The 24,253-nt window shown below is 35.1% G+C and overlaps 1 long non-coding RNA gene across 2 annotated transcripts in view; it reads right to left on the bottom strand.

The window, feature by feature from the left end:
• LOC112531559 overlaps positions 1-24,253 on the bottom strand; it is a 72,236-nt gene that overhangs the window by 24,163 nt on the left and 23,820 nt on the right. For both annotated transcript variants that reach the window (XR_005842117.2, XR_003073399.3), the window contains exons 2-3: positions 16,386-16,598; positions 7,633-7,773 (exon numbers count right to left, since the gene is read on the bottom strand). This is a non-coding gene — a long non-coding RNA (uncharacterized LOC112531559). The remainder of the gene's footprint in view (positions 1-7,632; positions 7,774-16,385; positions 16,599-24,253) is intronic.

Here is a 24,253-nt window from a genome sequence, read left to right as displayed (position 1 = left end):
TAGTGCTCAATTCAAAATATTTTTAGTTAAAACAAAAGTATTACACATTGTTCCACATTGTTCCTCTTTTTTTTTTTTCTTTGTTTTTTTTTTCTTTTTTTTAATTCATAACAGTCATGTTATCCATCAGCCTAACTTAAAACTTTTTTTAAGTTAAGGAAAATATAGATTGTGAAAGTGTTAAATTTACAAAGTGTGGCAGCCTGAACAGTTTCATAAACAGAATGGAAAACAATGAAATTAACAAAGGAAAAGTTGTAATGGCTTGCATGAAGGTGATGATCTAAATGTCTGAAGAGTACCCTAGATCCATTTAGAGTCTAAAGAGTACCTCAGATCCTTTCATTTTCAATGAAAGCTCAGACCAGAGCAATAAAACATCTCCATTAAGTCATTAAGTATACTACATGATAAGACTTGATTCTAAAATGCAGTTTTTATAAAGTATTTGCAATTAATTCTCAAAAATAAAGTTACAGATCAAAGCTGTAAAAGATAAGAAGTTCCTAAACCTTCTGCTGAAAGAAGCCACTCAAGAAGTTGCCATATTTTCAAACTAGTACCACTTTCTTGTTTGAAATATGACCAATTTTGCAGGCAATTTTTTTCCACACTCTTGAAGGGTAGCAGTGGTATTTTCACTTTAATATTCTCACAGATCAAAAACAAAGTCAATGTATGCGCATGAAGTCATGGTTGCTAATGGCTCACTTTATGAACAAAGTTAAAATGTATTTTTAACTATAGTTGAAATGTAAGTATGAATATAGGAATGTAGGGAAAATATTTTTTCTGATAATTTGTATCAGAAAGGTTCCTTTGTAATATAGCACATTGTCTTGTTGATACAGATTTGTCACATGATGACATGTAGGTATGTGAACTTGCTAAAGAAGAAGTCTGCACAAATTATAGAAATGTTATGCTTATTCTCGGGGAAATATTTTGTGGAGTTTTGTTGGGTATAAATTCAGTGGTTAAAAACTGACATCTTATCCTTAGAAAATGCAGAATTGTAAGGGAAGTGAAATTGACTGTGGAATAGGAGAGAAAAGGAGACAAAAAAAGATTTTGTGGAAGCTAGATAATTGAGAAACAGTGTTTGTTCTAATATTATTGAAATGGTTACATTTGCTGTCTTGCAGTCACGGAATTTATGGCTTGTTTTGGTGGGTTTATACTGAAAGAGAGGTAGGGAAGTAGGAATGCTGAACTACATTTGAAGAAGTGGATTAAATACATGAACATTTGCTATGGAATGCATGACAGGCTAATCAGCTGTTTTTGAGGCTGTATTTGAAGAGAGATGACTGAAGAGAGAATGTCATGGTAGGCACTGGATAGTGACCTCCTGATCAAATCATTGGCAAAATATGATAGGATAAAATACTACGAGGAAAAACAAACAAACAAAAACAAAAACAACAACAACAAAAGAAAAAACAACCCTCATAGGTTGAAATAAAGAGTAACTTAATGAAATTAATCAGAGCTTTTTCATAATGAGATCTCCCCCTTTCTCCTTCATCCTTCCTAGCCTTTATTGCTGAACGTGACATTGTATGGTTTTCAATATCCCTTTGGTTAGTTTAGGTCATCTGTCTCAACTGTGCCTCCTTCTCACCTTTTCTACCTCCACCCCCAGCCTGCTGACCTTTGGAGAAGAGGGGAAATTGGAGAGACAGCCCCTGATGTTGTACCAGAACTGCTCAGCAACAGTCAAAGCACTGATGTGGTATTAACATTCTCCTATCTACAAGTGCAGAGTACAGCACTATATGGGCTATTGTAGGGAAAGTGAATTCTATCCCAGTCAGATCCAGTTCAGTTGGAATTAGGCCTAAAGCTCACTTGTAGTTGAAACTGATGAGGAATGAGAAAGGAAGGCAAGAAGCAGGGCTTCTGTAAATGTAGTGGCAACAGAAATAGGTTAAAAATCAGACCCTCCCCCCCCCAAAAAAGCCAGCTACTAGTGACTTGTTGATGAAAGAGACTTGAAAAGCTGTGATATTCATTTTCTCATTTCTGTCAATCTATACTTGGAGTGTCTTCTGTCATGCCTCCTATGTCTAATTATGTGAAGTACAATGTAACAGCAGAAAAAATATGAAGCTAGGGACCATGTTAACAAACTGTATAATCATGCAATGAGGACAGACTGAAGACATTTAGAAGTGCTGAGGGACCTGGCACATGCCATTTCAAGGTCCCTCTCTCTTATCTTCAAAGCTCTGTGCCTGTCAAAGGAGTCCCCTGAAGCCTAGGAAAGGCAAATATTATGCCATCTCCTATAAGGTAAAGACAATTCAATGTAATACAGACTGCCTCTGAGGAAAATTAAAAAAAATAAAATAAAAATCCATTTGGAAGCTAATTCCAAGCATGTGAAGGACAAAAATTAGTAGGGAATAGCAAGCATTGATTCACCACGGGTCAATTATGCCTGCTAAGTATGATTGTTTTCTATATGGAGATGAGTGGCTGAGTGAACAAATGCAGTGGGGTGACCCATGGTATCTGGGAGGAAATGGCCTGGAAGTATAAAGAACAAGGCTGACAAAATTGCCTGCACTGGTGAAAAATTTGCTCATAAAAATTTGCTCAGTCATCAATTCAAAGACATATTTATGAGTTGTGTTCCTTTGGGATTATCACTGGGACTGATCCTGTTTAAGATCTTCATGAACAACGTGGAAAATGGGAAAGAACACAGTGAGTTTCCTGAAGAAATAAAATCTGGGGAGCATTTAGTACCATCATTCTGAGGGACATCTAAAAACTGCAGGAGTGAGTTGATAAACTTAATAGAGTTTAACCACACCAAATGCTGAATTCTGTGCTTGGAATGGAATAGCCCCATGCCACAGTGTAGGCAGGAGATTTATTTTGTATGAAATGATTTTGGTGGTCCTTGTTATCAATAAGCCAAACATGAGTTACCACTGAGTCTTTGCTTCAGTGAAGGCTAACAGCTCACTCTGATAGAAATAATTTAACCATTGGATAAAGTGAAGTGATTGCTCTCCTCTGCATGGCATTTCTAAGGCTCTACCCGAAGGACTGTTTTTCCACTTTGGGCTTACCAAATACATGAAATTAATCTTAACAGGGAGTTGGTAAAATGGTGGAGAGGTAGGAGCACATGAGATTAAGAAAGCTGGAAGAAAGTGAGTTTCTTCAACGTTGAGAAGGCTAAGATGATTGCTGCATTCTTCTACATTTGGACTGTTACAGAGAAGACAGAGTCCTCCCGGAATCACAAAGTGAAAGGTCATGAGGCAAACACCAAAAGTTGCCATAATGGAAATTCTAGTTATAAATAGGTAAATAATAGATATATAGATAGATGGATGGATAGACAGACAGACAGACAGAAATATGATAGACAGGTAGAAAGATGATAGACAGATAGAAGGAGAAAGAGATTCAGAGTGAAGATAATCAGACACTGGAACAGATTTTTCAGAAAGGCTGGATAATCTCGATTTTTGTAGATTTTTGAAACTTAGCTGTACAAGGTCTTGAGCAACCTGATGTAACTTGTAGCAGAAGGTGAGACCAGATGACATTCCAATCTCACCTATCATATACTTATTGTAAAATATTTTACTTAAAGTCATCTAATACTTTGCAAAAATAGGATGGGTTTTCAGCAAAAGAAATTCTACTTTCTTTTCATCATTGTAATTTTTCTTTTAATGATTTTTTCTCTGGCATATTTTTAATAGGTTCCTAACATAAGCTATCTTATAATTTCTTACAGCTTGTTATACATGGCTATTGCTATGTGTCTTATGAAAAAAAATATGAAGTTTTTGTCTTACTTGTTTTTAAGATTTTTTGAAGGACACTGTAGCTGCACTGCTTCTTAACTTTTGACTGGAAGTGAAATCAAGAGGTTTTTTTTTTGTTTGGTTGGTTTTTTTCCCCCCCATTGTTCTAGCTTTGAGACACTATACATGCCTAACGAAGGACACGAACAATTCAAGAATTTGGAAGTAATGAAATGCAGTGTGCATGTTCACCATTTTTTAACAGAACTTCTTTGTCATAGATTAGACATAGTTACTCTGTAAAAGATGGAAATAACAGATGGCAAGCTCATTTAATTATTACTTATCATATACTCGCACTACCCCTCTTACTGTTGTCACTTAACATTAGTATTCATAGCACGTTATCTTGAAAGCAGAGATAATAAAACAATTCCACCTTAGTCTTCCCCACAGCAGAGCCCTGAAAGAGATCTGGCTCTCTGAGAGTCCTCAGTGATTTACAGTCAATCTTATTCTATTGCTTTTTTCTCTACCTCCCTCAGGATAACAGCACTAAACAAAAAAGATTCTTTCAAATCACACAATAAAGTTAGAAACATGCCAATAACAGATTCACTTGCTCATTCTAGAAATCATAACATAATATGATTTTGTTTTTTATTTTTATTAACAAATAAACAGATACAAGACAGCTGTTGGCCTACCACACATAGGAGTATCTGCTAAGGAAATTTAATATGTCCATAATATGTAATTAATGACTGTTCTTTCTTGTTCAGACAAGGAAGAAAAAATCTTTGCCAAGGAAAAACTGGAACTCATTCTAATTTACTGATGTAGAAATTAAACTTCAGAGGCCAGATATGACTCCCCAGTGTCTTTATAGCAGAGAGCAGGACAAAAAAAAATGTTTTAGCTTTTTTCCTTTATTTAAACTGCCTTGTATGTCATAATATGAGGACCACAGAAAAGAAAATCGGGGCGGTCAGGTATAAAGGTATAGAGTTCAGGGATAAAGGATGTGTCTCTAGGGCAGACTGCAGAGCAGAACAGTGTTAAGATTTTCAACAACAATGAAAGATAGGTTAGATCTTCTGGCACAGAGGCTCTCAGGATTATTTCCACTCTACAAACTCGCTCTTCAGGGTTTGGATATTGCTTGTTGAGCTCGGTGTCCACTGCTGTGAGAAAATAATCTCCAAACTTTAAGAAAATTCATGTCCTCCTAGTATGTCTACCAGAGCGATCATCGTATTGTTAAAGAGTTTCCTTACTAGCTAAAAAAGTATGATTGTAGAAATCAAATTTGATCCTTGCCTCCTATTTCACAGGTTGGTCTAATAAGAAACATATTCTCTAAGAGCAATTTCAAGCATTTGGAATTTTTATTCAATTCCCTAACACTGCATCTTTCTTATTTTCCATTCACAAAACGTTATGAGGATACCTTGGGAAAATAGGACTACAGTATTTGCTTTGAATTAAGTTGGTGAAATATGAGTATTTCATTCTGATCCATACCATTTGCCAAAGTCTACAGATGAACAGCACATCAGGGACAGTATGGAGTTCAGAATTCACTTTACAGATGTGTTAGAATCACATCACTTACACACTTTTTGTGGGACTTGAATAGTTACTCTTGCTCAGGAAACCCTGGATAGATGTGTGGATATCACTATTAATTACAGTTAAACAGTACACAGCCATGTCCACAAGAATTCTTCTTTGACTATATCACAACAAAAAAACCTGTGCCTGTATGAAGATCTGGCTCTGACTTTCTCAGTGAAAGAACTAAGCAACATTTTCCTATAAGCATTTAATATTGTGTATGTGATATGTAAGTCAAAACAAATCTGATCATGTGTTTTGAATAATTTTCTAAGTGATTTATATTTTATCAATACACAAAAATATTACAAATTTTCTGAATTCCTTAAAATGTCCTTATTATTCGTACAATTTGAACACTGAGAGATTTAAGATGATCAAAGAATCCATTAGCGTACAAAGTGCCCATCAATACTTTGATACCAAGTTTTTACAAACTGAATAGAAAACTCAATACAGAGCATAAATATATCCTACTGTGTCATTTCAGTTGAAAAATCCACACTGAGACTACAAACCCTACTTTAGTCTTTGCACTCACTCCTAAATAACTACAGTACTTATCTCTGAATGACTGAATGAACAGAACAGGTCACTCTGTAAATTTGCATGAAGATGTCAGGTACATGACAGTGAGATAATGAAAAATGCAAAAATAGAATAGAAAATGTAGCAGGCTTCAGCTCATGAATTTTGCAATGAAATTAAAGAAGAAAAAGTTCAAACCTATGCTGAAAAAGCTAGTGGTAAAACCATACACAAACTACAAGAAAGAATTGTTTTCTATCAATTATACCAAGAATATCAATTATACTGACTACAAAAATAGCTTTAATCTTTATTTAAGATCTTATCTATGAATCTTGGGTCTTTTTCATCTCCCTCCCTAATGTAACAGGTAGGTAGGTATGTAGGTAGATAGGTAGATAGATAGATAAAGAGAGAGTGAGAGAGAGAGAGAGAGAGAAGTAGGTTCTGTAGCAATAGCCCATACGGTAGCTTAGAACATTAGAAAAGCAAATTAAGAGTACTTGTACTCTTCTAAATTATGATGTAAAATATTACATCAAAGCATAGATTAAAAGTTGTACTTATGGAATTATGATTTTAAACACAGAAATGGGAACTGCTTTTACACAGGCATAAAAAGTTACAAGTAGTAAATAAAATACTCTGAAAATTATTTATTTTTCCATATATTGACTTTCTGTTCTAATTTTAAATGTTAGTTTTATTGAACTAAAATAGCTTCTAATGTTTGGATTATCATTTTTTAAAAAGAATCTACATTTTTGTGTCTAGTATTTCAAATCAACCTAGGAAAATTACAAATATATTTCCAAAATTAACAGAGCTAGTCAGATGTATCTATCAATAAATGTCACATGGTGAATCTTCTGTTTTATTTAAAGCCAAATTATGATTTCATGTTTGGAAAGTAAACGTCCAGTTTAGACTTTGTATAAACTGTTGAATATTTGAAGATTTTTATGTTCATTATTTTCAGATATGAAAGAGGATTTCCCATTTTTTTTTCTTTAATAGAAAAGGTTAAAAATATAATACAATCAAAGACTTTTTTTTTTTTTTTTGCTGTTTTTAAAAAGTATTTTTTCCTGCTTTACCCTTATTTTCTCTCTAGCAAGATGTATTAAACTTATGTATAGCTAATTTAATCTGAATTCTTTAGACAAATGTTATTGGTTTCCAGAAAATGGGCTAATTTTATTGACTGTAGCTGATGTTATCTGTCCCTGTAAGCTATTTCATTGTGAAACATGTGCCAGGTATTTACAAAAAGATGGTTAAATGGAGGCTAAATCATCTACACATAATATAGATATGATTAACAGCTTTCAGACTTCAAGTTAAGGAAGACATATTAAGGAGGCTTATGAAAGAAATTGAAGTCATTATGTATAGATTTAATCAGCTAGACCTGGAAGATTTACAATTTAGAGCAAGTTTTATCACTAATTATGTCCTGGATGATCAAGACTAACCACAAAATAAAAGATAGTCATCAACCCATTGCCTCTAAGTGGCTCATAGAGATTGGAGAAACATGGACAAAATGGTTATTTTATAAGTTGTTCAGCAAGGCAATCTTCATATTTGCTTCCAGGTTTTAGATCAAAGATATGCTTGAAACATAAAATAAGATACTGGAACTGAGCAATTCTTTAAAACAGAGAAAGCTGAAGGTGTCATTATGAGTCAAATTAAATAAAAGCAATCTTACCTCTCTTCAATTTCACAAGACAGATCTTTTATTCCTTCCTTCTTCTCAGTCTATCAATTTGTGAATAGAAAAGTCACTCAGTTGTCTTTCGGTGCTTTGGATCATTTTCTTCTTTTCATCACTGCTGTGACTTGGGTATCCCTAGATGCAAGAAAGCATACTCGTATGCTGAAAGATCAGTTTACTGTGTCCCTTTTACTGCTTTTTCTGCTCTTCTCTCTGGAATGTTCTCCCACAGACAGCTGTCCTTAGCTAAATTTCCAATGATCTAAAAATCAGAAACTGGGGAAAGACTTTCTTCACCACTGTCTTTCCAGAGAGCATGCAATGGTTAATCTAGATACCATAAATATCCCTTCTATCTGTCATGTTATCTGTCTTAATCCTGAGGCTCATCAACATTTTTAAATGTAGTGAATTAGTACTGAGTAGTAGCAAAAAAAATTGGGTGTTTTTAGTGGTTTTTGTTTACCCTTCTTGAACCAAAATTCCTCTAAGGCACTCAGACTGAAATTCAGATTTGGCTGTAGGAGAATAGCCAGACCAACACTAAGCAGAGCCCTTGATCTAAGGTTCTCACCTTGCTTCAGATAATAATCAATACAGTCAATAAAGTCATTACAGTATTACAGCTTCAGATGCTTTAAATTGTTTCCTGGCCTCAAAGATTGGCTTCTCCAAACAAATATGATTCACAACACTGCATTTCCATCTTCTTCCTAGGCCAGGAAGGTAGCTGCTAAAGATAACATTACTCATAGCTTAGTCTTCAGCTGAAAATGTGGAATATTAAGTGATAAAAGTGGATTTCTCTGCCTCTTCTCCAGTATCATAGAAGCATAGAATCATAGAATCACTAAGTTTGGAAAAGACCCACAGGATCATCCAGTCCAACCATTCGCCCATCACCAGTGGTTCTCGCTAAACCATGTCCCTCAACACAACATCCAAATGTTCCTTGAACACCTCCAGGGTTGGTGACTCCACCACCTCTCTGGGCAGCCCATTCCAGTGCCTGACCACCCTTTCAGAGAAGTACTATTTCCTAATGTCCAGCCTGAATCTTCCTGGCGCAGCTTGAAGCCATGAGATAGTGGCTAAAAAACCATAGATATGTTTGGTGGAAGTCTCCTGGTAAATTAAAGGGGGCAGATATAGATCTGGAAGTGATAAGGACGAAATGAAATGAAAAGTTGCCAAATTTTAGCTGATGTATTCACACACCTCTTGTGTTGTTTTTGTTTTCTCTGTTCTGTATTAAACAAAATGTATAAACTTTGCCTTTTTAATTCAAGGATGTCTTAAAATTAACCTGAAATCAGAAGATACACTCTAGAATAGTTCAGAGAAACAAAATGCTATGATGAATTCAAAGGGACCATCCTGCTTCATATATGTTAAAAAGTATGTCAACAAAAGTTTCATTAATTTCCACTTAAATGGTGAAAGCGGGGCATGTTTTCTTAGAACACATTCTTGTCTGTTGTGGTTATTTAGGAGCTAGTGAATTTGCACTAAAATGAGACACACAAGTTTTATTAGGATGGTAAATAATGGATTATTGTTCTGGTACCTCATAATCAGATCACCAAAGATAACAGGAAAACTAACAAGTTCTGAAGTAAAAACAAAACAAACAAATAAACAAGCAAACACACACACACACACACAAAACTGATGAAAACAGTGGTATTCAAAGATCTACTCTGAGTCAGAGATATAAATTAGTAGGACAGAGAGTAATACTCAGATTTACAAATGTCTATTAAGTGCAGGAATTACATGATCTTCTTTTGTTCAGCAAAAAAACACATTTCTGCAATATGTAGGGCTTTGTACTAAAAGGCTTACACAGTTTGATTTTCTCTCCCTTGTGTTGGTCCCAGTGAAGTGACATGCTGCATAGCATGTTTAATTATTTCTTTAGTAAGGATTTTCAGTATCAGTACAGAAAAACACATCTAGTGTATGCACTGACAGACTTGTACACTCTGTCTCAGCAAAGTTTCAATATGGGTTGCTCCATATGAACTTGGCTAGACATAAATACCATCTTCTATTTAGCATTTAATCTAAATGTCATGTTCTGCAAAACAATTAAAATATTTACTTTAAAAACTGGGAGCAAGTGGATTTATAGAGCGACTGAATTAAAAAAAAAAAAGTGGGAAAGAACTGGGTGTAAACAAAGAGTTCTAACAGTAAAAGAAAAAACAGTTTTATTTATATATATATATATTTTTCTTGTGTGAAAAGTGTAGAGGTGCCAGATAGAAACTAATGTCTATATTTATTCAAAAAAATAAAGAGGTGAACATTAACTCTGGAGTGTCATTTGCCTGGTAGTTACAGTGCTGTGGTTACCCTGAAAAAAGAAAAAAGAAAAAAAAAAATTGTTACAGCTCTTCAAAGGAGACTCTTCTCATTAGCAAAAATTTAAGTATAACTGTAAATAGAAAGCTTCTATTGAGCTGCATGGACACACATTGTGAATTTAATTTAAAGATGGGATTCTAATGTTTTGGCTTTCCTTTTGCTAGAGAATATAGGAATATTTGGCTTTCAGTGTCAAGAAATTTTGTTTAGAAGTTTCAATTAAATAATTCAGAAATAATTAATTCAGGAGACAACCCATTAAATTACAACTCTCCCCACTGGTTAACTTAGTGCCAAAATGTATTGTTTAATTTATCATTCTTAGTATTTTTAGAAGGCCTCAAGGCAAGGAATGAAGCAATAATAAATAGGGAATAGTGGATAATTAGAGAAAGAAATGTGGAACAAAATTACTAAGGGCTTTAGGTGAAGTTCATTATTACTATTTAATAGTGCCCAAGAGCATTTGATCAAATTATGGATCATGTTTAAAAGTGGGCTGAGAAAAATCCTGGTGGAGGAGAGTTTTCTCACTACTACTTTCTGAATTTTGCACCAAGTTTTACAGAATGTTAAGAAGCAGTAGAAGAGCCAAAGCATATTGACCAAACCTCCTAGTTTCTCACATGAAGTACTCTAGTGAGAGTTGAAGAAGACAGTTTTCTTCATTCTCTCATATATTGTTTAGGCAGAGACTATCACATGATTAAGCAATAAAGTACTTCAAGCATGAGTGATGAAGTGACAGATTGTAAGTGCTGTTGTTAGGGATTTTAAGCACAAGGTGAAGCTGAATTTTTTCACTCTTCAAGATTTTTTTTTTTCTTTTACTTTAAATTCTATCTTAAAAGTGCACTATTTTTTAATACAGTTCTTTAAAACTGACCTGAACTTTCCATATACTTTATTCTTTTAATGATCATTTACCTTATGAATATTTCATTTATTTGAACAGTTGTTTCAAAGAAACAATCCTGAAGGTACATTTGAACATTAATATATATACAAAGATACATAATTCACTTTTTTTTATGATGTCAAAAACCAAGGTTCTCTTTGTCTTATTCTAAGTTGAAAAAGTTAAGAAAACAGCAAGCACAAGACATGTGACACACAGCAAGTAAGAGCATTTAATTTACGGATTAAGAGAGTATTACATTTATGGAGAATTATTTTCTCTTTAAATATTTTTAATAAAAGATTATACCATTGAAAAATATGAAACAAAATAAATGTGTACATTTTACTTTTTTTTTTTTTTTAATCTATGCATGCTGATCCAAAAGTAATATCTCCTGTTTTGTTGTGTCAGCCCATGATATAATGCAGCAGGTGTTGGTGGTATGGCAGTAGAGGCTGAACCTTCCCAACAATATTCTGTTGTGTTTTGTTGCCATGTGACAGATGGCAGCAGAGGGGCAGTTTGACAAAATGGCATCTTAAATGGAAGTGCATATGAAGCAGATGTGTGCCACTGAATTTCTCCATGTGGAAGAAATGGCACCCACTGACATTCATTGACACTTGCTGAATGCTTCTGGAGATCAAATAGTGGATATGAATGCAGTGAGATGGTGGGTGGTGTGTTTCAGCAGTGGCAACAGTGACAGTGGGTCACCCCCATGGGTGCAAATTTTTTGTGAGCCTGGTGTGCAGGCTCTTGTTCATTGCTACCAAAAATGGTAGTTGTGGTAACTATCCATTTTTGGAAAAAAAAAAAAAAGATAATAATAATAATAATAATAATAATAAAAAACTGTGTTTTGTAGCTGAGAATTTGATCTATAAAATAGTGTTATTGAGCTTTTTGTATACGCTATGGTTTCCATGGAAATAAATGAGGCATTACTTTCAGAGCAACCTACTTATTTTTTCTATGTTCTTCTGTACTTAGAAATAAAATAAAAGAAAATAAATGATTTCTATTAAATACAAGAAATTTTATAGGATGGAGATTCCAATTTCTCAACAATACTGATTATTAGAAAACTCAAATCTGTCTCTTTAGACTTTTGATTTCAGAGATAAAGAAGGAACACTCTTAACATTATAGTACTTTTTCTTCACTTACTTTGTTAGATAGCAAAACCTTTGAACAGTATTTGCAATGACCAAGTTGTTCGATGTGTTTAATTTGATATTCTGGAAGTTTGTAAAACCATCGACATACATTAATGAATAATTTTAGTGGTAACAGTGCTTGCAGTAATAGCAAGAATAAATCATTATCCCCAAGATACAAATTGCTATAATTATTACTCTAAGCAGAGAAGCAGGATGTTTACTACCACTATCACATCTGGGAATGATTAAAAATGAATACTCATCTGTATCCAACAATGTAATTTAGGTAAGCACTTTGAGGCATCATAAAAAGTAGTAGAAAGCATCAGCAGATTCTCATGCAGATTCACATGACCAGAGACTGAAAGCCTTAAGGATAAGGAGATTTGAAATGTCAAAAAAACAAAACAAAACAAAACAAAACAAAAATGAAGATCTATTTGGAAATGAGTCAATTGTTTGGATGGGTTTTACACCTAGCTTCTACGGCAATGAATCATACATTGAACTAATCTAAGGAGCAGAGAAAGAGCATGGAACACTTTTCTGTGAGATTGTGGCTGCAGTGCAAAGAGTATCTTATTTATGGATCCCAGGTAGACTACAGCTCAGTCAGCTGTCTGTCTTAGTCTGACTTCTGTGACTTGGACCACCCCTCTCTGATGTATTCTCTGATTTCAGATGAAGTTTCTGGGCTGCCTGTTTGCCTGTTCTGTAATGATATTCATGTCTATAACCTTGAAAATAAATTATTTACTTTGAAGTTTGGTCATCTCATCATGTGTCTAAATCCCTTTACTATATTTCCTACTGTGCATGTGCAAGTACTTGATGTCTGACTGAATAAACATGGGGGCTGTATCACTCAAGAACTTTTATTCTAAATAAATATTCTTCTTTCCACTTTGAATGTTGAAGAAAATAGCTGAAGTGCACTGTCAGTGCTAATAGAAAAAGATGGGGTATGTTAAAGAAAGAATTATTCTTTCTTGGTATATATTTAATGTTTTTGAAAGATTCTCATCTCAATATTTTCCCACTGCTCTTTTCGTGTGTATGTCTGTGTGTATTCTCTAATCTTCATAATCTTACTCTTACTACTAAGCCCGTTCTTTACTTGTCTTTTTTTAACATACTTTATTAATTACATTATTTGCTTTTAAATTATATGACTTTTCCGCTACCAAATTCACTGCTGTGTCTTCTGCAGTCATTAATAATGTTTAGATAGAAATTTGAGCTGTCTGTTCAATGGCCCATTTTTAAGAGTTTATTAAGCTCCAGAGAACAAACAAACAAAAGGTCCTACTACTTTATGAAAGTAAAGTCTTTTTAAATTAAGATTACAAAGAAAATTATGATTATAAATTAAACTTCACAATGATCTTGAAAATCTGAAATGTAAATGCCTGTTCTTTTATATTTTGCAACATAAAGGTCATTAAACTGAACAAGTAAAAAGAAAATTACTTGTAAGATTTTCAATATTCTGATATTCTTCTGAAGGAAAAGTTCCTGCTACTTAAAATAATAATAATAATAATGATTTAAATATGAATTATTAATCAAAAGCTAGAGTCACATTTAGATATAATTTATATTACACATGTTATGATATGTAACTGTTGCAGTCTGCCTAACAATTAGGTCAATAGTAAGACAGTACCTTATAGACAAGTATGGGTTTGGGTCAGCCTGTGAAGTAATTCATCAAACTTGGTAAAGTGCCTCACAGGTAAGTAACTACTCACTTTAGTCTGGAAGACAAAGCAGAACGGCGAGATGCCACCCAGGAAGAAAATTAAGTGGGTCAGCCTTCGAGGCAGAGCAGGTAGGTGACTGTTCAGCTTTCCTTGAAAATGGATTAACGTGCTAAGGTGATTCCTGAGTACATAACTTTTGGCTTGTGCCAGATGACATGCCATTATTCATGGGCTTCCTTCCTTTGAAGGTCTGTTTATTGCAGCTTATCTTAAAAATAGATCACAAATTGATTAGCTTAATTCTAGTATGAAGTCTTGTTTGTGAGCAGGGATTAACATATTACCAGAAAATAAAATATCAACTGTGTTGGCTCTGTCTTTCCTAGTTATACAAAAAGTTCAACTTTAAATGTCCTTGTGAAACTGAAGCTACATATTAGTATCTAAGAAATTTACAGTTTAAACGGGGATGCTTATTTATAAATCTGCCTATATATAGGCCTCTGGCAGGTTTGAGAGTCTAGTGAGCATATATTCCTGGAGTTCACGTGTTCCTGACTTGGAAGAGAATGTCAGCAGCTTTGGATATTTAAACTGAATGTTTGTTAATGTTCATTTGAAAAAATTAAAAAATTATATATATGTATGTATATATTTTAAAGGAATAAGGTACCACAGTGGAAATACAGACATGAGACTCAATCAAACAGAAAAGGAAAACCGAAAGAGGAAGAGAAGCAGACTAGTACTCAACAAGGTTTTTTTATCCCATTTACTCTCAGATGTTCCCCTTCTTTTCTCATAAGCTCTTGTCAGCTTGTTCTGCATTAGGTCTGTAAGATTATAAATGGAAGTATGGTATTATTTGAGGAGAAGGAGCCAAGTGGAGAGTAGAGGGCATCCAATAAACTGGAAAATCTGATAGATCTTGCTGAGTGCCAAATGGCATTTGTGTAAGTTATCAGTGGTGAAATAATTCTGGCAGTATGAGAAATTTGGCACAGATGATTCAGAGAAAGGAAAGTTTTGTATAGAATGGCCAAGAGAGACCAGGTAGACAATGGAGCATTTAATGATAACCTGCAAAATACGGAACGAAGTTAGAGAAATGGAAACTTCAATATGGAATTAAGTGGGAAGATGCATATACTTCCTATGTAATCCATGGCAAAACAAAATATTTTATAGAGAATGTCAGCATGCTAAGGCATGCACCAAGATACCTTAACACTTTACATTACAGATTTTAAATAGGATATTAGCAAAATAACACTTAAATAAAATATCAAGTAAAACAACGACAAACAAACAAACAAACAAAAAAGAATATTAAAGTCTATGTTTAGCGAATATCTTAAGGCAGAGTGCTTGTAAGGACTGTGATTTGTACAGCAAATGTTTAATACAAATTCTTGAGCTCTACCTGGAACAGACTACTTCTTCTTCTTCAAATGAATACTTTCACTTCTGTTTAACATGACATATTTTGTTCTCCATGTGCCCCCATAAATCTCAAAACCAGTCTACTGCAGGATTATAGAGCAATTCTATTGTTGCACTTTAAATTCTTCCTTTTTCTTCGTGTCAGTGTTATATTAAAGGTAATGTTAAAATAAAGGTTTGGATGCCTGATTACTAGTCTTGTTCCATAGCTCAGGTATTCTTTCACTGAAAAAGGGTGAATGTGGCACAATCATGATGTGTATCTCATAGGCAGAGAGAATCTCCTTGATTAATCTCAGTGTAGAGATCTAAAGTTTGCTATCAAAGTCACCGTCAGCAGCCCTTTTATAGCCAAAGAGAAATACAGATCACCAGAGTGCCATTCATCATTTGTATTTCTGATTCTGTTTTAGAGTGAGATGAACCACATCTTAGAAGTGTCTTGAATTTCCTAAAGGACTTAAGATTAACTGACTGACTGAAGGTTAAATGCCAGTGCTTTTTTTTTTTAGTCGTTGAAGAGCTTTCTGTTTTTTAGGTTGGTTTTGTTCTGAAAACATTCTTGGAAGACATACAATCTTCTGATAATACTCCGTATTAACGGTTATTAAAAATCCAAGAGGACTCTTTTCAGAACCATAAGACATAGCTCAGAGTTCACTCTTTTTTTTTTAAATCTGTTCATTCTGCAGACACTCTATGATGTGTTTTACTGCCTTAGAAATTTCCTTAATACATTGCATTTTATATTTTAATTTGTTTATTTTTGAATTATTTTCTGTTATTTATTTAGCAGCAAACATAAATTAACCATTTTATTTTAAATAAGATGATACTATAAATATTATGTTGATTTTCAGAAAATAAAATGTGACATTTGCATTTCCTTTCTACTATTCAAAGTCACAGAAGGAATTATTATTGCATCAAGCATTGCTGTTCCCAGTGTTTCTCTGGTGGTGTTTTCCTTCCTCTACTGATTCTGACACGTGATATTCCTTTAACATACCATGAGGAGCATAGTACACAGAGAGGCCTATTGTGTCCTACATTGCTTTGTTTTTTTAAATCCACATTATCTAATGCCTCCAAGTAATAAAGAAGTAGATAAATCTATTAATCAATAGAACTGGAAAGTAAAGGTTCTGTAGGCATAAATATCCTTACCTCTGCCAACAGATTTCCTTGATAAGTAGGCATTCAGCACAAACCTGTGTACTTGGTATTAGCATACCATTCTGATCAGTGTTTAACTGTTGCAATGTCATGACATCCATCTCTGGGTTGTCCATGTTTCTGCTGTGTTTCCACTGAGTGCTAACATTCCTCTCACAGCTTTGACACTACACAGAATGCTTCTGAGTTCTCCCAAAGCATTAACTGTAACACAAACATCAACAAATAAAGTGCTATAGAAAATAATAATAATAATAATAAAGGCAGCAACATTATTTAAAAAATTCAAAGGTTTTCCCTTCCTTAGCAAAAATACTGCTACAGATGAAGCTGCTATGAACTGTGCTCTCACACTGAAGTTTGGATCATAGAATCATAGAATCACAAAATCGTAGAATCAGAGATGAAAGCAGTTTAAAGACATATTCAGGCAGCTCTATCAAGAGATAAAATATCACATGTGCAAGTTCTTATATTAGACAATTCTGTCATAAGTGAAGAAAACAGAAGTATAAGATAAAATCAGTGTAGTTAAGATCACATCCTGAAAACTTTTCTTCAAGACTGCTTTCTGTGAGTATATTTGTGTATTTGCTCTGCATGTACAACTATCTTTTATGCGAAGTATTAGGGCCCTGAGTTGTCTAATGGGCATTGATGGTGTTGACTAGTCCTCTCCTCCACCAGGACATGCCTCCAGCCCTTAAGCACTAGCCCAGGAGCCCCATTTCAACTCAGCCCAAGTCCAGGATTCTCTGCTTCACTGATGCCTTAAGACTGTGAATCCGGCCCAGATATGTGCCCCGCTGATTTGTGTTCAATCAGCCAATGGGCTGATCTCAGCTTTGTATTCCTGAGAGCTCCTTGGGATAAATTATTGGGCTTGTAAAATTGTCTTGATTCCAGATTCACAACAGAGACATGGGAAGAGAACATCATTATCATGAGGACTTAATCTTTAAACATCCATTGATTAATTTAAATTATCTCTTTTTGAAATGAATAGGTTCACTGATATCATGTTTCTGATTTCTTCCACCTGTTTTTAAGTAATAAACTGAGCCATATCAGCAAGGATCATTGATATGGTTTAATTTTATCTGACTTCAAGGCAATTGTTGGATGCCTCATTCAAGTTCACTGGTTCAACATCTTAGATCTGTTTTCACAGTGTTTTGAGAATGTTCTTTCTGGTACTAGTCAGAATTTTCAATACAGACTGGTGCTTAACTGAGAAGTTCAGAAGACTGGAATGAGTTCTGACCAAGGGATGGAAGAGACTAAAATGATCATTCAGATTCAACAGCTCTTCAGACAAGACAGTCATTAATATAATTATTTGGTTTTAGCCTGTAGCTAGAGAAGAAAAATAAAATAAAATAAAAACCTTAATAATGAGTGAAACTGGAAAGTGGCAAGAGCTTTATAGTTACACTGCTGCTAGACTTGGGTGAGGAAAATGTGTACAGACAGGGAGAAGAACTTACTGAGAGCAGCATTACCCAGAAGGACTTGGGAGTCCTTATGGACAGAAGGCTGGACACGAGTCAGTAGTGTGCTCTGGCAGCCCAGCAGGCTAACTGTATCGTGGACTGCATCAAAAGAGGGGTGGTCAGCAGGGAGAAGGAGGTTACTGTCCCCCTCTATTCTGCCCTGTGAAGCCCCATTTGGAGTACTGCATTCAATGGAGGTAAGAACAGGGAGAAGGAAGATCTGTCCACTGCAAATGAAGATCAGGTCTGAGACCATCTAAAGAACCTGAAGGTACACAAGTCCATTTGACCAACGTGACCCATCCACAAGTTCCGAGGGAACAGGTGGATGAAGTTGCCAAGCTGCTATCCACATCATGTTTGAAAGGTCATGGCAGACTGGTGAGATTCCCACTGACTGGAAAAGGAGAAACATAGCCCTCATTTTCAAGAAGGAAAACAATGAAGATTCAGGGAACTATAGGCCAGTTGGTTTCACCTCTGTGCCTGTCAAGGTCATGGAGCAGAGCTTCCCTACTAAAGCACAGGGAAAATAAAGATGAGGTGATTGGTTGTAAACAACATGGCTTCACCAAGGGCAAATTGTGCTTGACGAAACTGGTGGTCTTTTATGGTGGAGTTACAGTGCCAGTGGATAAAGGAAGAGAAACTAATATCATCTACCTGAATCTGTGCAAAGCATTTGACACTGTCCTGCATGACATCGTGGTTGCTAAATTGAAGAAGAATAGATTTGATAGATGGACCACTTGCTTTGTAAGGAATTGGGTGGATGGTTGCACTCAGAGAATTGTAGTCAATGGCTCAGTGTCCAAATAGAGATTGGTTGCAAGTGGCATTCCTCAGGGGTCAGTGCTGGGACCGATGTTATTTAACACCTTTGTAGGTGTCATGGACAGTGGGATTGAGTGCAACCTCAGAAAGTTTGCAGATGACACCAAGCTGAGTGGTGCAGCTCACACACTAGATCGAAAAGACATCATCCAGAGGGACCTGGACAGGCCTGAGAGGTAGGCCCATGCCAGCCTCATGAAGATCAACAAAGCTGAATACAAGGTCCTGCACCTGGGTCAGGGCAATCCCAAGCACAGATACAGGCTGGGTGGAGAATGGCTTCAGAGCAAGCCTGAGGAGAAAGACTGGAGATGTTGGTTGATGGAAGACTTAACATGAGATGGCAGTGTGCGCTTGCAGCCCAGAAGGGCAACCATATCCAGGCCTGCAACAAGAGAAGCATGACCAGCAGATCAAGGGAGGTGATTCTGTCCCTCTACTCTGCTCTCATGAGACACCATCTGGACTATTGTGTCCAGTATTACGTCAGACTCCCAACACAAGAAGAACACTGTGCTATCGGAGTGAGCCCAGAAGAGGGCCATGAAGATGATCAGAGGGCTTGGGCACCTCCCCTATGTGGACAAGATGAGAAAATTGGTCCTCTTCAGCATAGAGAAGAGAGGGCTCCGGGGAGACCTTATAGTGTTCTTCCGGTACCTGAAAGGGGGGGCCTACATGAAAGCTGGTAAGGAACATTTTATAAGGACGTGTGGCAACAGGACAAGGGGAAATGGCTTTAAACCGAACAAGGGTAGATATTTGGAAGAAATTATTTACTATGAGGGTGGTGAGCCCCTGGAACAGGTTACCCAGATAGGCTGTGGATGCCCCCTCCCTGGAGGCATTCAAGACCAGGCTGAATGGGGTTTTGAGCAACATGGTCTAGAGGAAAGTGTCCCTGCCTATAGAAGAGGGGTTTGGAACTAGATGATCTTAAAGGTCCCTTTCAACCCAAACCATTCTACAATTCTATGAAATTTAGATGTGAATGTTGTTGTAAGGAATGGATATACTTTCATATAAAATCTGTGTAAGATGCAGGCATTATTCTACAATGACTCTTGACCTGCAGATGTTGAGGTAAGTTGCTGATGAGCTATATACTGTTTAAGTTCAGAGTGATAATTACTGATTTGCTAATTTCTCCTGTAATTATGTGAAAATATGTCGCAGTTGAGGATTTTGGATGTTAACTCATGACAAACTTAGTCATGTGTTTTGCTAATGAACAAAAAGTTCTTACTCTCAAAATAAATGATTAAATTTTAAATTACCATCAAGCTAGAGTTTCTTGTTTTTAAATTGTGGATGTTTTTTTATTAAAAGTACAAAAATTCCTCCCTGGAGAAATATGATTCATTTTCCTAAAGGAACTTTAATTAATTTAGTTAGATTTCATATCCACTCTTTTACTCTGGGAACCCTTGACATAACTTAAAATGAAACTATAAAAAATTCCCTTTATTATGATGGAGATACAGACTTTTCAAAGTGTGTTACATTTGTATTACCCCCAAATGACAAACCATACAAATCAGACTGGTAACAGTTCTCATTTTGAAATAGATTAAAATTTTCTCCTTTCTTCAAACACTGTAAAGATATGCTGAGTTTTAGTATTACACCCTGAAGACAGTTAAAATTATCTATCTAAAGTAAAGAAGGGAAAGACAAATAATAAAGGCAGAAACAATGCCCGAGTTTCCTACAATATTAGCACATTTAGAGATGAGAAGCTGCATTTGTGTCCAAGTGTCCCAGTGAGGGAATCTTTAACCTGTCTGTCCTTAAAAGTGGCCTACTGAATGTGAGGAAATGAAACAACAATAGAACAAAAGGAAAATGCCATTTTGAAACACATGAATAAATTGGTTAGTTTTCTGGAATCATAAAGAGTTTAATTTCTTTACTTAGGGTAGGATTCACTTCAACTGATTCACTGCACCTAAAATCAGACCTAAGTCTGATCTAATTATTCCCTTTTTAATCAGTAACAAGAAATAAGAACATCTGGGGAGTGATTTATTTACCTTATCTCATAAATAATTTGTAAGATAGGAAGGATCAATCATCAAGACAGTTGTTCGCTTGTGGTGGAAAAAAAATAAAAATATTCAGACTTAGTTTTTTTTAAATTAGAAGTCACAGAAGATACTTATCGACTACACTAGTGACCATGACACATGAATGTACAGTCATAACTTTTCCATGAAAGGCATATACACTTCCTAACTTCGTCCATCAGTTTAAAAGTAGTTTATTAAAATTATCATACCTATTCACTGGATATAAAAATAAATTCTTTGCTTTCTAAGTTCAAAAATGTTCAGATGAAAGCTTTTGCATCTCCAGTTGAAATACATATATATATATGTGTGTGTGTGTTTTAGACTAAAAGTAAGTTGCTTTTCTTTGTCTTTGCTACCTAAATAGGTAGACAACTAAATTATTTCTGAATAAAAAGAATATATTCCCATGAAATCAGGCATTATTTGTTTCCAAAAGGCCTTCAGGGATGAGTGACAGAACACCCCATCAAGCAGAAGTGTCACAAGTTACTGGAATAGACTGTGACTGCGTGTTTGATAGAGCTTTACTTACAGACTTACAGAAAACAGATTTAAGAGGAGTCATAATCATAGAACTGGCAAAGTTGAAAAAGACCTCCAAGATCATTCGGTCCAAACATCCACCTATCACCAATATTTCCCCACCAAGTACAATATTTCCCTTAGTTCAACATCTAAATTCTTCTTGAACATCTCCAGAGAACATCAGTAGTTTTGCTTGTGCACACAGCTTTTATTTTACTACTTATCAATCTTTATCTCTCCCAGTACGTTCTCAAAGTTTTACCTTTGCAACTCTCTTTCCCATACCACCTAGAGAGAGTGATCAAGCAACTGTGTGATACTAAGCTGCCTACCAGGTTAAACCAGAACAAAAACTTAAGACTTTATGCAGGCATTTTGACGTAGCAGAAGTGTCTTAATATAAACACCAACTATTGTAGCATTCATGTGACCCAAGATGAAATTGCTGGATCAGGTCCAAGGAGTGGAGAATCAGCTAGGCAGCTGATAACCCATAAAGAGTGCCCATAAATTCAGGTGAAAAGCAACCCATTCATCTAAATTTCATGAAGTTATCTGAATATCTAAGGAGATTTCTCTAAAGTACAAGGGTGAGCTTGTTTTTGGAGTAACCACTCACATTATCATTTGGTCCTGTGAATTTTATTAAAGTTAGTCAGGGAAAGACTTCTAACAAATAACTCATCAAATTAATGTTATATGTTTCTTTTTCTATGAAATACACACCATTATCTCAATTGCCTTTGCTTTACCTATAAAAAAATTGCAATCTTCCACATCAATAATCTCATTACACCTACTTGTCCTCTTAAAAAATAAAAAATAAAAATAAAAAATCAGAACAATTTAACACCAATAAAAAAAAAAAAAAGAACAAAAGAATCTTCCTATACAGACGCAGTGCATTGTAATCCTATTAGAAGTTAATACTGCTAGTCAGAGCAGTCTATTGCAACAGCTATCCTTGAAGAGTTCTTATGTATTAAGCTATTCTCAACATCTTCATCAATCTAGGCATGGCTCAGAGAAACAACCAGGCTGTTCAGTATGATTTCACCTCATGGAAGTCATCTTTTCATTGAGCTAACTGGAACACAAGACTTTCAAATCTTTTTGTAATGCATTGAAACCCATTTCCCATGGTTTTGGATGTCCCAGCATTTTACTTCTTTATTATTGTAGTTGTTGTTTGTTTTTTGTTTGTTTGTTTGTTTGTTTTTTCATTGCTATTTCTTTTTGTGTTTTTGCACCTGAGTTTTCAAGAAAATATTCAAATTTTGAGATTAGTTTCTGAGTTTCTGTTAGTTTTATTTGTACTACTTGTATTAAAATGATTGCCTAGAAGAATATAAAAATCTTTAGTTTTTTAGTTTATACATTTTAGAAAGGATTGTGCCAGTAGCACCAGTAACACTAGAATATATCTGCATTTTCTGAAGAATAATTGTGATTCTTTAATATTGTTCTTCTTCATATAGGTCAATACAATCGTTGTCTTACCTGAACTGGCAAAACTAATATAAACAAAGTACAGTGCACTGTAAAGACTGTAAGAAGTCAACGTTCTTTAAAAAAGAATCAGCCTATTTTTGCATGATTCAAGCTCATAAAATCAAATCATCACTATTTCATCACTAGCCTAGTTTAAAAACTGGACAATATTCAATGACCATATGTGTTTCTTTAATTTAAGGGTTTTTGTTTGTTTGTTTGTTTGGCAAATAGTCATTTTTCAGGGAACTGGTAACTAAGCATCATTTAGAGCTCTCCTCCTCAAAAATGTGACTCTGGGTACTGACCTGTCAAAGCTCCATGTATTACTACGGCTTGGCACCCATGGAAAATAATACTGGTTCAAAAACAACAGCAATACTTACACAGTGTTATTCAGACAAGATATCTCAGAGTGCTTTATAGTGGAAAATAATAGAAGAAAGAAGCTAAACACTCTGCCAAGGATCCATCGGAAAGTGCTGGATTTCAATTCATCCGTAGCAATAGGCAGAGCCTCAGATTTTTTGCTGATGAAATACTTCTGGAAGTGTGAAGAGACATAACGGGGAAGAAAATTTCCTTCCTCTCAACTGACTACAAAAATGAGAGGCTAAACATTCCACAGACTGTGCTCTGGAGGACCTGAGAATGACAGTGGAGGACTATGAATTCACAGTAATGAAGGACCTTGTATTGTCTCCTTCTTTTCTCCAGTAGAGGAGAAAAGATAAATGTGTTTCAGGCAACCTCGGTGGAAACTTTAGTTCTGGAGCAATATACAGAAATTATTCAGTCTTAGAAAAAATGTTTGTGGCACTAATCTTTATTCAAAGGAAACAAAATATTGATTTAATTAGAAGTCTAGAAAAAGAGAGAAAGATAGTGTTGCTCAATATCACCGAGTTTGATATTTTAAACCTTTCAATAGAGAATAGAGAAGAGGGGAGGGGAGCCTATTTTGGAAGGTGCCTAGAGGAGGATTTTCATGCCAAGTTGTTCTCAATTCTTTGGAAAATGCCATCTAGAGTCATCTGGGATGAATGTTAAGGAGCAGAAATATATTGATGGTAGTTTAAAATTTAAAAGTATTCTTAAAACAAACTAATAATAATAACAAAACTTGAGAATTCACACTGAAATGTACTATCTGAGCTGCTGAAATGTTACAGATGTGGCATAAGTGATGTTTCAAACAAATATTTTCAATAATTTTGGATTCTTGAGACCAGATTTTCTGCATTTGTTTGCCATTTTAACTTCTCAGAAGACAGTGTTGGTTTAACATCAGTGCAAATTAGGACTCATTCCTGATACTTTTTCCTTGCTTTTAGGAGAATATATAGTTTAAAGTTGTGTGATGTGATCAGGTTGATTACAAGCTGGAGATGGAGAAAGACTTATTTTAGCAGTTTCCAGCTAGAATGCGTTCCCTTGAGGAATC

The sequence above is a fragment of the Gallus gallus genome, chromosome 1 (assembly GCF_016699485.2).
Source record: "Gallus gallus isolate bGalGal1 chromosome 1, bGalGal1.mat.broiler.GRCg7b, whole genome shotgun sequence".
Lineage (NCBI taxonomy): Eukaryota > Metazoa > Chordata > Aves > Galliformes > Phasianidae > Gallus > Gallus gallus.
This window is presented reverse-complemented; position numbering and strand designations above follow the sequence as displayed.